This window comes from Hibiscus syriacus, unplaced genomic scaffold, assembly GCF_006381635.1.
Source record: "Hibiscus syriacus cultivar Baekdansim isolate YM2019G1 unplaced genomic scaffold, ASM638163v2 tig00111655_pilon, whole genome shotgun sequence".
Classification (NCBI taxonomy): Eukaryota; Viridiplantae; Streptophyta; class Magnoliopsida; order Malvales; family Malvaceae; genus Hibiscus; species Hibiscus syriacus.
Genome location: NW_024063148.1, coordinates 113,994 through 129,894, shown reverse-complemented (window position 1 = coordinate 129,894; position 15,901 = coordinate 113,994).

Sequence of the window (15,901 nt, the reverse complement as noted above, 5' to 3'; positions counted from 1 at the left end):
AGATGTAATGCCCCATCATTCTTCGATAGTCTATGCCCCTGAATCCATTAGGTTCTGGATCTTGCGCTTCAGTGCCGCACAATTCTCAATTAGGTGCCTTGATCTTCAGATGGTGCTAACATCACGTCCATATCTTTCAATTCCTTTTTTAGGAATGAATGGGGTGACTTCATCTCACCTCAAAACCTTTATCACAAGATTCTCCGCAAGTTACTCTCGGGATCCCTGATTAGTGAACATGTTGAGATGCAATATATACCATGTAATGCACAATGTGTATATACTAATACAAAGATGCACATGCAAATGCAAAGATGCAAAAATGGGAGTGCAATATGCGAGGTGCAAATGCAACATGGAATTTATCCCAAAATAATTGTTCCTAGAATAATTCTCGAAAAAATGACATTGTCTCGGTACACTGGGGAAGTGAAGATCTGGTCCATCTGTAAGTTGTCCAGCTCCTACGAGCATCTGGGTAATGCATCATCTTCAAAGCTTCTTCTTCGTCTCCTGCTTCCAAAAATCTTTGAGTTGGTTCGTGATCTTCCACTATTGGCTTCAGCGTCGAATTATCTCGAGTCCAACTTGCTACCTTAGTATACAGATGTTTGGCTTGTCTCCTTTGTAGGTAGACTTCCTCTTAATTCTACTTGATCTACGTGGAGCATCTTCGATGTCCTACCATTCCCAGTAAATGGAATTGTTGCGGCATTGTTTATCAAGAACGTTCTAAATGATCCATTATTTAGGGATCAATACCTTGGAATGATATGTCATGTTCATGCAAAAATACAATAAGAGCATACAAAAGGAAACCAATGTTAGTAGAGACAACACAAAAAGAATCAAGTTAGTTGAAATGATTAGTGAAAGAAATGTAATCTTAGCAAAATAATTAAATTCGACTCAAAGTTAAGACCGAAAAATAAACCATGCAAAGAAAATTAGTTGTCCTAACCGCATGCGTTCTAGTTCTCCTAGGTTATCCACATGGCTTTAGAGGGGTAGGTTTACTAAATTCTCTATATGAGGTTGGGTTCTAGCAAAGGTTCCCGAGCTATCTTTACAACATGCTCAGGTTGCCCCCGGATTCTGGCCCATTACAGACTTGCGAATCAAGTTCAGCTCAGGGGATCACACCACTAAAAGCGTACCTCAGATCTGATATTCGGATAGGCAACTTAGGATGCTTTCCAGGAATACTTTGTGAGACCCACACAAGGAAACCCAATGCTCCTCGTGAGGTGTGACGTTTCTCCCTACTTAGGTAAATCGGGTTTGAGCTCAGGTTTAGAGCTATGATATGCAACAGTCTTAAATATTCACATAAATGTAAGCATTAGCCAAATAGAAAATCTTTTTTTAAAGGACATAATGAACCGTAAATTAAACAAGATCGAACTCGTAATTTCCAAAATCATAAATAGAGGGTAACCAACTCGTGGCTCGACTCTCAATTTGTTTTAAAAACAAAAGTCCCAGCAGAGTCGCTAAGCTGTCGACACCGTTTTTTTCCCGGGAAGGAAAAAGACCGATACCGACTCGGGGGTGTTTCTCTTTGAAAATCGATTCGAAATGTGAGGAGTCGCCACCAATCGTTTAAGGTGCGATTGGGACACCATAAAAATCGAGTGATTTTAATAAAACCTTTTATTTTTATTAAAATACTGAGTTTTGGGGTCTACGAAAGTCCAAAAATCAGGTTCTGGAGTCGATTACGCGTGGGGAAGGATTAACACCCACAAGCGCTCAAAAATTGGTACCTAGTTGATTACCCTATATTTAAAATCGAGAATTTTGGGTTCGATCTTTATTTAATTTAAAAATCATTAATGATGCAAAATTGAATAGGGTATTCATTTATCGAGACTGATAGCATTCGCCCCCGAGCATAAATGCGGGAGATCAACTATTGTGTCTAATAACCAAACATTGCCTCGTTTTTAAAAAATACGATGCGGTTTTGAAAATGATGTCGACTTATTTAGGGAATTATCAGTAGTCACCCCCTGAGTATGATCGCGGGAGATATACTATTAATTCCTTAATATGTGAACAATGCCTTAGATTTATAAAAAATAATGTGATCAAGCAAAACTTTATTTATCCTGATTATACTAAAAGTAAATTAAGGCTTTTTCTAACTTACGGTGACAAATTATGAAAATTAAAGAACCTAGGGGCTTAAATCTAAAAACGTAGGCTCTAATATTAATCCTATTTAATTATGTAAACGTTAAAGCTCTAATTAAGTTTGGGGACTAAATGGTCAAATAAACAAACTATGCTTATGAGATCTAAATATAAAATCTAAAACTTAAGGATCTAAACCTATAAATCTTAAAGTTTAAAGTATTAATCTACAAATTTACGCCCTAATAATTATTAAAAACAAGGAATTAAATTAAAATAATTAAAACAACAAATAATAAAAATAGTAAAAACAACCAAAAATTAGTACAAGGACCTAATTGCAATAAAATCTAATTACGTTGGCCAAAATATAAGAAAATAAAAGCTTGTAACTAAATAAGAAATTTATTGTGATCAAAATGCAATAATTAAGATAATAGTAGCTAAATTTAAACTAACATGACTAAATTAAAATAAAACAAAACAGAATAATAAAATTGCAATAAAATAGAAACAAAAGGTCTACTGACCAAAATGTCAAAAACACCGCAATGTTTGGGGGGACTAAAAATGAGAATAACCCAAAAAGGAACAACACATACACAGAAAAGACAGAATTTCAAAATCAGTCCATGAAGTTTTAGGAAAATTAAAAGGTCACTACACATGACTAAAGTGTAAAAACACGCTAAAAATGGGGGATGAAACTGAAATTATACCAAAAATTTTAAAGCGTAAACAATAAATGGAAAATTATAAAAACAATCCCTTCTAATGACCATTTTGTAAAAACACGAGAATTGCTGGGGACCTAAAACACGATTTTCCCCTAAATTGTTTTATAAATACAAACTTCTTTCGTCTTTCTTTAACATTTCATTTTTCTTTTTCTTTTTTATTTTTTTAGAGAGAGGGTCTCCCTTCTCTCTAGAATGTTATCTGATCACCCCGGTCGTCGTCGATCGTCACGCTACCGTCTCGATCACTGCCGTGATGCCTCCGGTGGTCGTTGGCCACCAAAATTTACCGGGAGACTAGTCTCGACGCGGTGGTCACAGATCTGGGCTCTGTTTTTTCAGGGAAAGATCCAATCGTCGTGAAATTGACAAAGACTGCTTGGCATTCACGGGCTCTGATCTCCGCCGTCCGCCATTGGATCGGGCCCAAATTTTAGTATGTTGCTCCCCTACTTGAGACGCTCCTTATCACCGTTCGGATCAGAGAGCTGACACTCTGAAAGCTGAAGAGGCTCTGATAGAACGGTAAAATACCTTTTTTCCCTTTTTTTTGTTATTATTATTTTTGTTTCAAAAGTTAATAAAAAATAAAATAAAACGTAAATACCATAAAAATATTTGAACTTTTTTTTCTTGTTATTGATTTTTAGATGGAAAATGGAACCTCTTTGGTGCTCAAACACTCTGATAACCATGAATCAACCCTGATCGACACCCCTCTAAGGTAAAAATCTAATTACTCTCATTCCCTTGTTTTATTTACACATGCAAGATATGTTTTTTTTTTGTTTCGAACTACGAAAATAAATAAAAAAAAATACCTTCAAAATTACTCAAAAATTCCATTTTTTTATTGCTTTTTTTTCGATCATGAGAGACTCACTTACATTTTTTGCTTCGGGTTCATATAACATCCGATTTTATAACATGATTTTTTAATTCTTTTTCTTTAAACAAAATGATTGAAATCATTGTGTTTTTTTTTCTTTTTCTTTTGCTTTTTTCTTTATGCTTTTACTTTTCTTTTTGCTTTTACTTTGAAATATAATGATGAAAGTAAAATATATATGATATTATTATGTTTTTATTGATGGATCTAGTTGGAATTCAGTGTAGAAGAAGAAAATGGTGGTCTACTGGGTCGGGTCAGTTTCGGGTCGGATCCGGGTCGAATCTTGGGCTTGATATGGGGGATGAAAATTGGTGATTACAAGTGTGAATCTTTTTTTATTATAGGCTTAATACAAAAATAAGTGCCCAAACTACGTCTCGAAAAACTTTTTAGTGCCTAACATATTCTTCGTTACCATTTTAGGTGTTCGGGAGTTAACCATTGTTAAAAATCTCTGTTAAGTGACACATGTCACGTTCTGATAATTTTTATTTAAAATAAAAATATATTTTTTTAATAAAAACCTAAATTTTTTTCAAATCTTAAAAAACCCCAAAACATTGAAAACATTAATTTTAATCTCTTTGCCAATGCCGACCACCACCGCCACCGTCAATCGACCGAACACCCAACGACGTGTGACCAACATATATTCGCAACTGATCGAACACTAAATCCCCCTAACTCTAAAAATTCCTAAACAAAAATTTTTCAAAACCCTAAAATGAAATATTTCATTTACATCTTTTTTGGGTGTTCGATTGTGTTGTGAAAGTATGGGTGCTTTGGTCGTTGGTGATTGGTCGGTCACATGTCGTTGGGTGTATAACCAATTAACGATATAGACACTTATTTTCGTCAGGACGTTACTTTGAGTTCCCTTTTAATTTAGGTTTCCATTTTATGTTTTGAAATTTTTAATTAGTTTTAGTATTAATATATGCATTTAGTAACCAAATTAAGGATATCAGTAAGGTTAAGGATGATGCATATATATTATTTATATTATAATATTAGATATATATGTTTCGATTAATAATTATAAAAAATATTAAATATATCGGTTAATAAAAAATATATAAAAATACAATTTTTATTTCATTTGTAGGTTTCATTAGGTTATTTTGGGAAAATAATCTAGGCGGATGGATTATAAAATCCAATAGGGCAACAGGAAATTTATTTTGGGATATACGATAAATGATACAGTGTCTATGGAACTCGTCATGCAAGCGTGACGGGTTCCATGGGATATATTTTTTTAATGGTTCGTGTCCCGTGGGTCCTATAACCTGAATTTATTTAATATATTTTATAGGACTTGTCATGCTTGCGTGATGAGTCCCAATTAAAAAATATTTTTTAAAGATTTTTAAAAACATTGTTTTAAAAAATATATTATTTTAATGGTGAAAGAACTCGTCACGCCAGTGTGACGAGTTCCAACGCCTAGAAATTTGAAAGTTTAGACTATTGGATTTATCGTTGTTGAACGGTCAAATTTTTAAGAAAAATCAATGGAACTTAAACATAACACACTCCTTTTATCTCTTACACAATACACTCATTTCATCTTCAATCTCTTACACAACAAACTCCTTTCTTCTAACCAAATACATTTTCAAACAATGAGCAACAAATTCTTCACAGTTTTCCATTATAATGGCGAAATTTTACAAACTGATGTTGGCGTTGTGTTTAAGTCACATAGGCCCATCAATATGATGTTCCCTGTAGATATATCTCATCGCCAAACAAAGCAAAAATTTGAGAGAAAACTTAGGCCTTTTTTTAATGTTTAAGTTATCAACATCTGATCTCATCAAATACAATGACATATGCAAAATTCCAGCTTGATGATGATGACGATGTTGCTATTATGGTTGGACTTCATCAATCATAAAATAATAATATGATGGTTATGTATGTCAAAACCACAAATACAACTGATATTCTGACCTCATCGTACCAGCTCGAAGAAAAAAAGAAGCATGACCCTCTGAACCACATGCAAGTGATGGTGATGATAACCTTGTTAGACGGTTCGGTAAAAGTCTTTCTAAATTTAGCGAAGATGATAAAGATATTATTTCGTTGGTAGACAATGACGACACACTATTAGTTGATGAGTCCATTGTTTCTGAGGCTGCTTCAGAGGGACAAGGTTGGATATTGAGGCTGATGCATGAGATGCAACTTTTTCAAGATGTCAAGGATTGCAGAATACTCCAAATGTTTGGGTAAAAACAGGCCCTCAACCTGAAGTGCATTGCCATGATTTGCCTCGGTATCATCATGCAGTTGCAATATATGACATTAACTACGATGTTATGCAGAATCCTGAAATATATGATATGACAGAGTTATGTGCTACCCACTGGGGTTTTTCAGACGAGCGGTCATCTGAGTTGGACATCGGGTCTCAGTTTGAAACAAAAAAATAGGCACAACTAGCAATCAAGGAGTTCTACATCAAAGATCATCTTCAATTTTATGTCGTAGAGTCGAATCAAAAGACTTATTTTGTATAGTGTATACACCATGATGTTGGATGTAAATAGAGGATATGAATATCATACCTACAATAGAAGATGTTGTGGGAAGTCACAAGGTTCAATGCACAACACGAATGTACAATAACCTCTTTGACAGAAGACCACAAACATTTAAATTCGAATGTCATTTGCTCTTATGTAAAGTTATTGGTGGAAAAAATTCAAGAGTGCCCGTTTCAGTGTTAGTGGCATCCATTCAGAATACATTTGGTTATATTCTGACTTATTACAAGGCATTAATGGCTAAACATAAAGTAACAACCTTGTTGTATGGTGATAGGGATCAATCATATAATGAACTACCACGTCTACTGCAAGCAATGAAAATTTTCATCCTTGGAACCATTGTTAGGTACTATACTAATCCTGCAGTCACGCATGAGGGAGACATTATTCTCGGGAAGAGAATTTTTGGTGGCTTGTTCTGGGCATTTAAGTCAGCTATCGAAGGGTTTAGATTTTGCAAACAAATGATTCAAGTCGATGGCCCTTTTTTGTATGGGTTCTATAAACATGTCTTGATGATAATCATTGCACAAGATGGAGACAAAAATATTTTCCCCATTGCCTTCGCCATTGTTAAAAATGAATCGGAGGAAACTTGGAATTTATTTCTCTCCAACTTGTGTTCCCATGTTGTCACTCAAGATGGGGTTTGCATGTTCTCAGATCAGTCGCCTGGGTTGTTAAGCATAATTTCTATACCCGGAAATAAATGGACGCCTCCGCGCGCATATCCTGCCTATTGTATACATCATATTGCATTGAATGCAATGAAGAGGTTTAAGTAGAAAAAGATAAAAAAAAAGATTATCAACATGGGTATGTATTTTATCATTTCTCATTATTATTTCTGCTTCATTTATGTTTTTTTTATTTCTCAATAACATTTAATTCTGTTTTTAGGGTATGCTTTACTCTAACCAAACTTCCATGAACGACTTGAAAATTTGAGAAGATATGGAGATGATGTGTATGAATTCGCAACTGAAATTCCAAGGGACAGATGGTCAAAGCATATGATTTTGAGGGTCGACGTTACGACCATTTGACTATCAACCTTGCTGAATGTATCAACACATTGTTGAGACACATTGTTGAAAGAGACTCAACATCTTCCGATATCAAGTATTGTTAGGGAGACTTACTTTAGGTTGGGTAAATTGTGGAAAGACAAAAGTACACAAATTGATGTCATGATCAACAATGGGAGAAATTGGGCTCCAAATTTAGGGAAGGTAATGCAAAAGAATCAAACACATGTGACATCAATGTTTGTCCATAATTTTTCCAGACTTGATTCTGATTTCGTTGTCCAATCACTAATTTGACCACATGAAGGAGGCAATTCTACAACATACATTGGCAATCTAAATAGAAGATGGTGTGATTGTGGTCGATTTCAAGCTTTTATGTTTCCATGTGCTTACGTTGTTGCGCATGTATGCACATCAATGTTGACCTATACTTATATGCTGATGACTGTTATAGCTTGCACACTATGCGTAACATTTATAATTGTGACTTCAAGTACCTCCCAAATGAAGCATACTGACCTACATGCACAATTTCTGAGGAATGGTTTCCAAATCCTCAATTGCGTAGGAAGTTACTGGGTCAACCTGAATCTAGCCGAATTCATATCGATATAGATGATCCTCAAAGAGAGTCAGGTCTACCCAAACTTTATGGACACTACAGAGGTGAAGGCCATAACAGAAAACATTGTCCACATATTCCAAAATATCGAGTTGGACGCTAAAATAGGCGTTACAAAATATTATGTATGTAACTATGTTTTTTTAACTTGCATTATTTCCACTATGTTTATATAATTGCAAACTATTAGTAAATAATGGTAAACTAATGGTAAACTAATGATTTTATCAACCATGAGCTTTTTACTCTTAAAATAAAATATTGAAGGTCAAAATACTTAAAGAAATTAAAATTAAAATAATTATTTTATTTAAAAATTAAATTGACAATGGATGAGATAGTTTTTTAATTGGCAATTTACTCAAAAGTAATCATTTTGATAAGTATAAAATTTTGGATTTTAATGAGAAATAATTACTTATTTAATAAACACAACTTCATACATAAACTAAAACCATACAAATCAATATTTGTATATATGTAATTTTAGATCTCTCTACAATTCGTTCACTACGTCGGATTAAGACACCTTCGTATTTGTGTTCCTTCATCATATTCTTCTCAATATCTATACTAAAATATTTAATGTTTTCGTCCCTCTCATCGAGTCGTTTGCTACGTCGCTTCGGTAAATCTTCATACTTCTTCTTCTCCTCTTCCATTTTCATTTTCTTTTTATGCTCCTTAACTATGTACTTTATTGCCTCATTTCCCAATCTTCATCAGAAGAAGAGCTTGAATCCGAATCGTCGATCTTTTAGTCTATGTTGTGAAACCTATTTAAAAAATAATTCGATAGTTCCACAACGGTCACCGCAATGGTCACAATTTAAATTTATACTTGTTGAAACTCGTTACACCGGCGTGACGAGTTCCGTGGAATTTTTTTTCAACTTTTTTAAAAGAGAAAATAACCTCAGTGACCAAAAATGCCTTATAATATACGATTTTAACCAACTTTTTTTGAATTTTCCAAAATGACCAACAAAATTGCAATGCGATCGCTAATTCGCAACGCGATCTCAGGTATAGAAAATCAGTTTCCAGATTCGCAACGCGAACTTTGACTATCGCATTGCGATTTACATATTCGCATTGCTATAGTCCAAGTTTGCGTTGCGATTTATTCCAAATTCGCTGCAATAGTCCAAGTTCTCGTTACGATTATTACAAATTCGTTACGATAGTCTCCAAGTTCGTTGCGATAGTCTCCAAATTCGTTGCGGTAGTCTCCAAATTCGTTGCGATAGTCTCCAAGTTCGTTGAGATAGTCCAAAATCGCAACGACTGGTGGTATTGCATTTGTTTCTTAAGAATTTTCTCTAAAAAGATAGTATTCGCGCGGACGTGTCGAAGACACGTATTACCACGACCACGACCACGACCACTACCCGAGATAGACGGCGGCGGCGGCGCGCGAGAGTCCCCCTTGTTCTCTATCACTCAACAAGGAAGTGGGAAAGCCAAGCCTTAAATACCATTCCCAATAGTGTTTCCAATACTATGTGGGATTGAGCATTACCAATACTTGTTCTCAATACTAATGAATTAAATCTTTAATCAAATATATATCTCATAATTCATAACATTAGCATCATATATATCTATATTTGGTAATTGAAATAGTAGTAAGCATATACTAAAGAAGTTAATATTCCAATAAGAATCAAAGATTACATAAATTTTATGATCACATCACGATTTCCAAAATAAGTCAAAATAATAATGTCTAAATGACACCATTAAAAATAAAAAAACCTTAATCTTTGACTATCTTTCAAGAATTTCTTAATTATAGATTCATCAAAATAAACTAGAACACGATACAAAAAACTAAAACCAACTACATGATTAACCAAATATTGAATTCAAATTTAATAAAATAAATAGTACATAACTGTAATAAAATTTCTTAACCGTGCAATCAACAATCAATACAAATATATATTGTATACTTTACGAAACCATAATCAATGAAACTAAATTTAATCAATAATAGAATTTTACCTTATTGTTTTACTGTTGCACTCATGAAACACCATAATAACAATTTGTACATTTATTTATCACCAAAGCACCAATAAATTATAACAACTATTATACTCATGAAACACCATAATTAACGCATAAGATAAATTCAAGTGTTGGGAACAAGTGTTGGTAATGCTCAATCCCACATAGTATTGGAAACACTATTGGGAATGGTATTTAAGGCTTCGCTTTCCCACTTCCCTGTTGAGTGATAGAGAACAAGGGGGACTCTCGCGCGCTGCCGCCGCAGCCGTCGGTCTCGGGTCGGGTCGTGGTCGTGGTCGTGGTCGTGGTCGTGGTCGTGGTCGTGGTAATACGTGTCTTCGACACGTCTGCGTGAATACTATCTTTTTAGAGAAAATTCTTAAGAAGCAAATGCAATACCACCAGTCGTTGCGATTTTGGACTATCGCAATGAATTTGGAGACTATCGCAACGAACTTGGAGACTATCGCAACGAACTTGGAGACTATCGCAACGAACTTGGAGACTATCGCAACGAATTTGGAGACTATCGCAACGAACTTGGAGACTATCGCAACGAATTTGTAATAAATCGCAACGCGAACTTGGACTATCGCAACGAATTTGGAATAAATCGCAACGCAAAATTGGACTATCGCAACGAATTTAGAAAATCGCAACGCGAACTTCGACTATCGCAACGCAAACTTGGACTATCGCAATGTGAATATGTAAATCGCAATGCGATAGTCGAAGTTCGCGTTGCGAATCTGGAAACTGATTTGCGATACCTGAGATCGCGTTGCGAATTAGCGATCTCATTGCGATTTTGTTGGTCATTTTAGCAAATCCCAAAAACGTTGGTTAAAATCGTATATTATAAAGTATTTTTAGTCACTGAGGTTATTTTCTCTTTTTAAAATTTTCAAAAAATAACATTTTTTAAATACAAATTTCAAAAATTAATATATTTTTTAATTCCAAATTTTAAATTTTATATACTACACTAAATATCAAGTAAAATTTTAAAAAAAATTAAAATTTTTAAAAAATTACTCTTTTAATTAAATATTTAAAAATTATAGTTTTTTAAAAGTTCAAGTTTTATAAACTACACTAAATATGAATGAAATTTTTTTAATTAAATTTTTTAACTAAAATTTATTTTTTAATTAAATATTTTTCATTTCTGTTTACATATTTTATTTGTTACCTATTTTTCAAAGTTCTTTTAATTAAAACTAAAATTATTGACAAATTTTAAACATTTTTAAGGGTGAAAACAAATAAACAAATTTAGTACTTATCAATGATTTTTTATAAAATTAAATATCGAGTATAAAAACTTAAATAAACAAATGTATTACTTATATTTGCGTAATTCTTGTCGATGTCGAGGAGTGATAGAATATTAATGACGTGGTGCTCGTCGATTTCGTCATGGTCGTCCACTTTCGTCATTTTCATCTTCTTCCGGTTCCGATGTGCTAAACATTACTCCATCATTTTGATTTACATCTTCGGGTGAAAACGATGGAGTATTCAAGGTATTTGATGCCATTATTGATGTCATTGTCTCAAATTACACACCAAAGTCTCCATGAAATTGTGATTGTCTGTATTGAACAAGATGATCCCATGATGGACCTATTTCTTCCGATTCTGAGGAAAATTGTTGTGAAGGTGGCACTTGATCCCATGAACTTCCTTCCCACGATGCTCGACTCTCCATCGATGGTTGATATCCACCATATCTACCATAACTTTCTTGCTATGGATAATAATTGGCGGAAACATAAGATGAAGATGATTTTTTTTTTTGCATATTTCGCCTTTATTATTTCCCACTCGGACCGATCCTCCGGCGTTGTCAAGTATGATTTCCCATTTGCTTCATAATTTTAGAGGTAGGGAGACATTGAAATCAAAATCTTCGGGTTGTACCTCAAAACGATTACACAAATGTAAATGTCTATTTTACCATTACTGTATGAATATAGCATGCTTCCTCAGCCAATCTTCCCTAGGCTTCCACACGCATCTATTTTATGCAAATCATCCATGTTAAATATGGACATTTCTATCGGTTGTGAAACTCATATTGTCGCAAAACTCTATCAGCAACATGATCTCAACAATTGCAAAATGGAACAATTGTGTTATGACACACCATGTCTCCGCTCCTTCAAAGAACATTGGTCGTAGACACAGTTAGTATCCGACTCATAATAAGGCATCGAAACTGTCAAAAGTATTATGTTAGTATAATTAAATAATTAATATTACAATTTCAAAGTTAATGCAAAAAATATTAAAATTTACTGCATGTCTACCGGCGATATCAATTCTTATCCAAATATCTACTTTGTTACACCTGACAATTTTGTATCGGTTATTCGGTGTCACCATCTAAAAAATTACATTATTTATTGTCATTTTCAAACTATTTAAATAAATATTTTAAAATATCAAAACTTTAAATATGGGAATTTACCTTCCGGCGAGAGGAAATTCCATAGGAGCGGATGTAATAGGCGTAAAAAACAGGAGACGATACCATGCCTATGATTGTAGCAAAACTAAAAAACCATTACATCCTCTTTTGTCCTCTAACGACTATGGTCGCCTTGCAGAGTTCACGATACAAAAAAGTCAAAATTGTAAAACCCCAACTATATTGGCGACATACAACGAAATCCTCTAATATCGAAAGATATTGGGTGTGCACCAAATCGCATGATTTATCTGATAACATGATCCCTCCAATCAACGCCATAAGATATGCTCGAGCTATATATATTACCTCTTGCTCCGTTGATTGTCCAACTATTTTAAATGATCTTTCCAACCACGCCATCTGTATCCGCATCCCATCAATGACATTGGTTGTAGCTTCATTTCCCAATAAATTTGATATAACATCTCGTGCATAATTGTTGCGAAGTACCAATGGCATACCATTAATCAGAACGTCAAGTTGATACGCGACATCTTCCAATGTTATCGTCACTTCACCATAAGGAAAATGATACGTATGCGTTTCGGGCCTCCAACGCTCAATCAACGTCGATATTAGTGTCATCACCTTAAATCCGGGAAGAAATGTCTCTCCATAAAATCTGGATTGTGAAAGACATATCATCATCCGCTGATGTGGCTCTTCATTCGTCATTCGTCATTCCTTGATGACGAATTCCTCATTCTTCTTGCTACAATTTAAAAATAAATTATTTAATAAAATTACATAAATAATTATTATTATTACTATAATTTTGTCAAAATTAAAATGAAACAAAACAAATTAAATTTACTATAGTCAACTCGGTCGACGAAATATTAACATTATCAAGATATAACATTTCTTCTCTTGAAGCCATTTCAATACAAAAGTTTTTACTCTCAATAGAATGTTTGATTCCAAGTAAAAAATCAATATAACCCAAACCCAACGACTAGTATTTTCAAATTGAAAATAGTTATTGGAACTCGCAACACCGACTTGATGAGTTCCATTGATTTTTTTTAAAAAAATTGAATGTTCAACAACAATCAATCCAATAATCAACAAATTCAAAATTATACACGTTAGAACTCATCACGCCGGCGTGACGAGTTCTTTCAGTATTAAAATAATATATATTTTTACAATAATTTTAAAAATTATAAAAAAATTATTTTTTTATTAAGACTCGTCACGCAAGTATGACGAGTACGTATGATATATTAAATATATTTGGGTAGTTAAACCCAGATGACACGGCCCATTAAAAAATATATCTCATGAAACTCATCACGCCGACATGAGGTGTTTTGTGGACTATAACATTGGTCATAGATCTCAAAATAAAATTTTGAGTACCCTATTGGGCTAAATAATCCATCCGCTTCGATTATTTCTCCAATTCTACCGTTTTTGTTACATTTTTAATTTCATCAACTCAAACATGTTACAAAATCAAGACCCAAAAATGGCCCAACAGCAAACATAAAGCCCACTAAGCCCAACAATTAAGGCAAGGGTTAGTTAACCCTAATAGCTTCATCAGAAGAAGTCGTCGTCACCGCTAACAATAGGCCATCCGACGGTTAACCTTCGTCTGTAGGTGCTCACACGCTCACAGCCTTCCCTGTAGCCTCCACGCGCCCAAGATGATCTACTCGCCCGTTACTTCTCATGTTCCCCAGGCCACTGGCATCACCGCTACTCTCCTTAGGCTTTGTCCCTGGTTTATGTTTTCCCAAACAACCCAAAAAGCCAAAAGGGACGGAAAAGAGAAAAGCTCCTCTCTTTATAACTTACGAAATTACAAAAACAATTGGGAACCATTCAAAAAAAAAACAAAAAATCAGAGATAGAAACTAAAATATTCATTAGCATCCATTCGAAGCAACACAGCAAAACCAAAAGAATTGGGAACCCGTATAGCAAAAAAATAAAACGAAAAGAAGAAAAAAATTCTTAAAGTTAAACCTTTTTTATCCACAAAGATTAGAAGAATTCGATAAGTAAATAGCAACTATTCTTCATAAGAAAAACTAAAAAAAAAAACAAGGAGAGAAATCATCTGTTTTCTTCGATGACTCGTTGATCCTTATTGGCCTAGACCATCATTGCCGGAGAAGTTTCATCCAAAAGAAACGAAGGTAACCCCTTTGAGTGTTTTTAGATCTAGGAGAGGTGAAGCTTTTCAAGATTGTTTAGGGGGTCATTTTACCTTTCGTCACCGCCATCTATGGTATCCGAGGGCCTTGTTTTCGTTCCCTCTTCTCATGAGGAGAAGAGAGACTTTTGTGAGAGTAAAAAAATAATAAAAATGGGAACTTGGCAAGTGGCTGCAACTATTGTTTTTTGGGTTACAAAACCCTTTAATATGGGTTGTATGGAGCCATTGAGATGCTGTCGTTTAAAGGAGGTAGGGTTCCATGTATTTAGAGTTTGGGATAATTACATGAGAATGCCTTCATATTTTGTAAGTATCTCATTTCGACCATGGAATGGAATTTGCTCCCTTTTATTTTGAGCCTTCAATTTATGCATGCTTATAGTTTGATTATTGTTTTATATTATTAATATATTTATGTGATTATTCTAATTTTGGTTTTTGGTTTGTTAGCTTTTATTTTGGCCCCTTTAATTTTCCCTTCATTTTATTTTAGTCATTTATGCCTATTAGCTTATGTTTTCTTATTTTTACATTTGATTCTTTAATTTATATACTTTAACTTTAGTCCTTGTTTGTTTGTTAGCCACAGTTTTGGGTTTATCTTAAATTTAGAACCTTATTTTCATATTGTTCATTTTAGTCATGCAAAACATTTATGGGTTTATTTCACTTCTAGTATAATTGTTGTAGGATATTTGCATATTTGTCATGTTTTGTGCCATGTTTACTATTATACCTTTCAATTTTTCATTTTTGTTTATTTTAGTCATATATTGGCAAAACCCAACCATTTTTTTACATCCTTGACTTCCATTTTCAAGTCTTTTTATTTTAGTCCTTAAATATTAAGAAAGCCTATTTTTATGTTCTTTATATTAGGCCTATTAAATTCTAATTATTTTGTTTTAGTCCTTGCTTAGGTTTAGTTTTAAGGTTTGAGTTTTTTTAGATTTTTTTAGATTAGTCACTCTAGTTTCAGATTATTTCGTTTCAGCCATATTTTAGTTTTTTGTATTGATTTATGTTCTTTTCTAATTTTTCCATGTATATTAATATTTGTTCATTTTGATAATGATGATTTGCTTTAACGTTGTAATGTTGACATTTTATTTCTTTTTAGTCCATGATATCATATCATTTGTATTTATAAATATGTATCATATTATTTTATATAATCAAATATATTTATGTGTTGCACTTATCTATTTTATACCTAAAAATCAGGTGATAACTCTATTGTTAGAAGAATCCATGGAAAAGCCT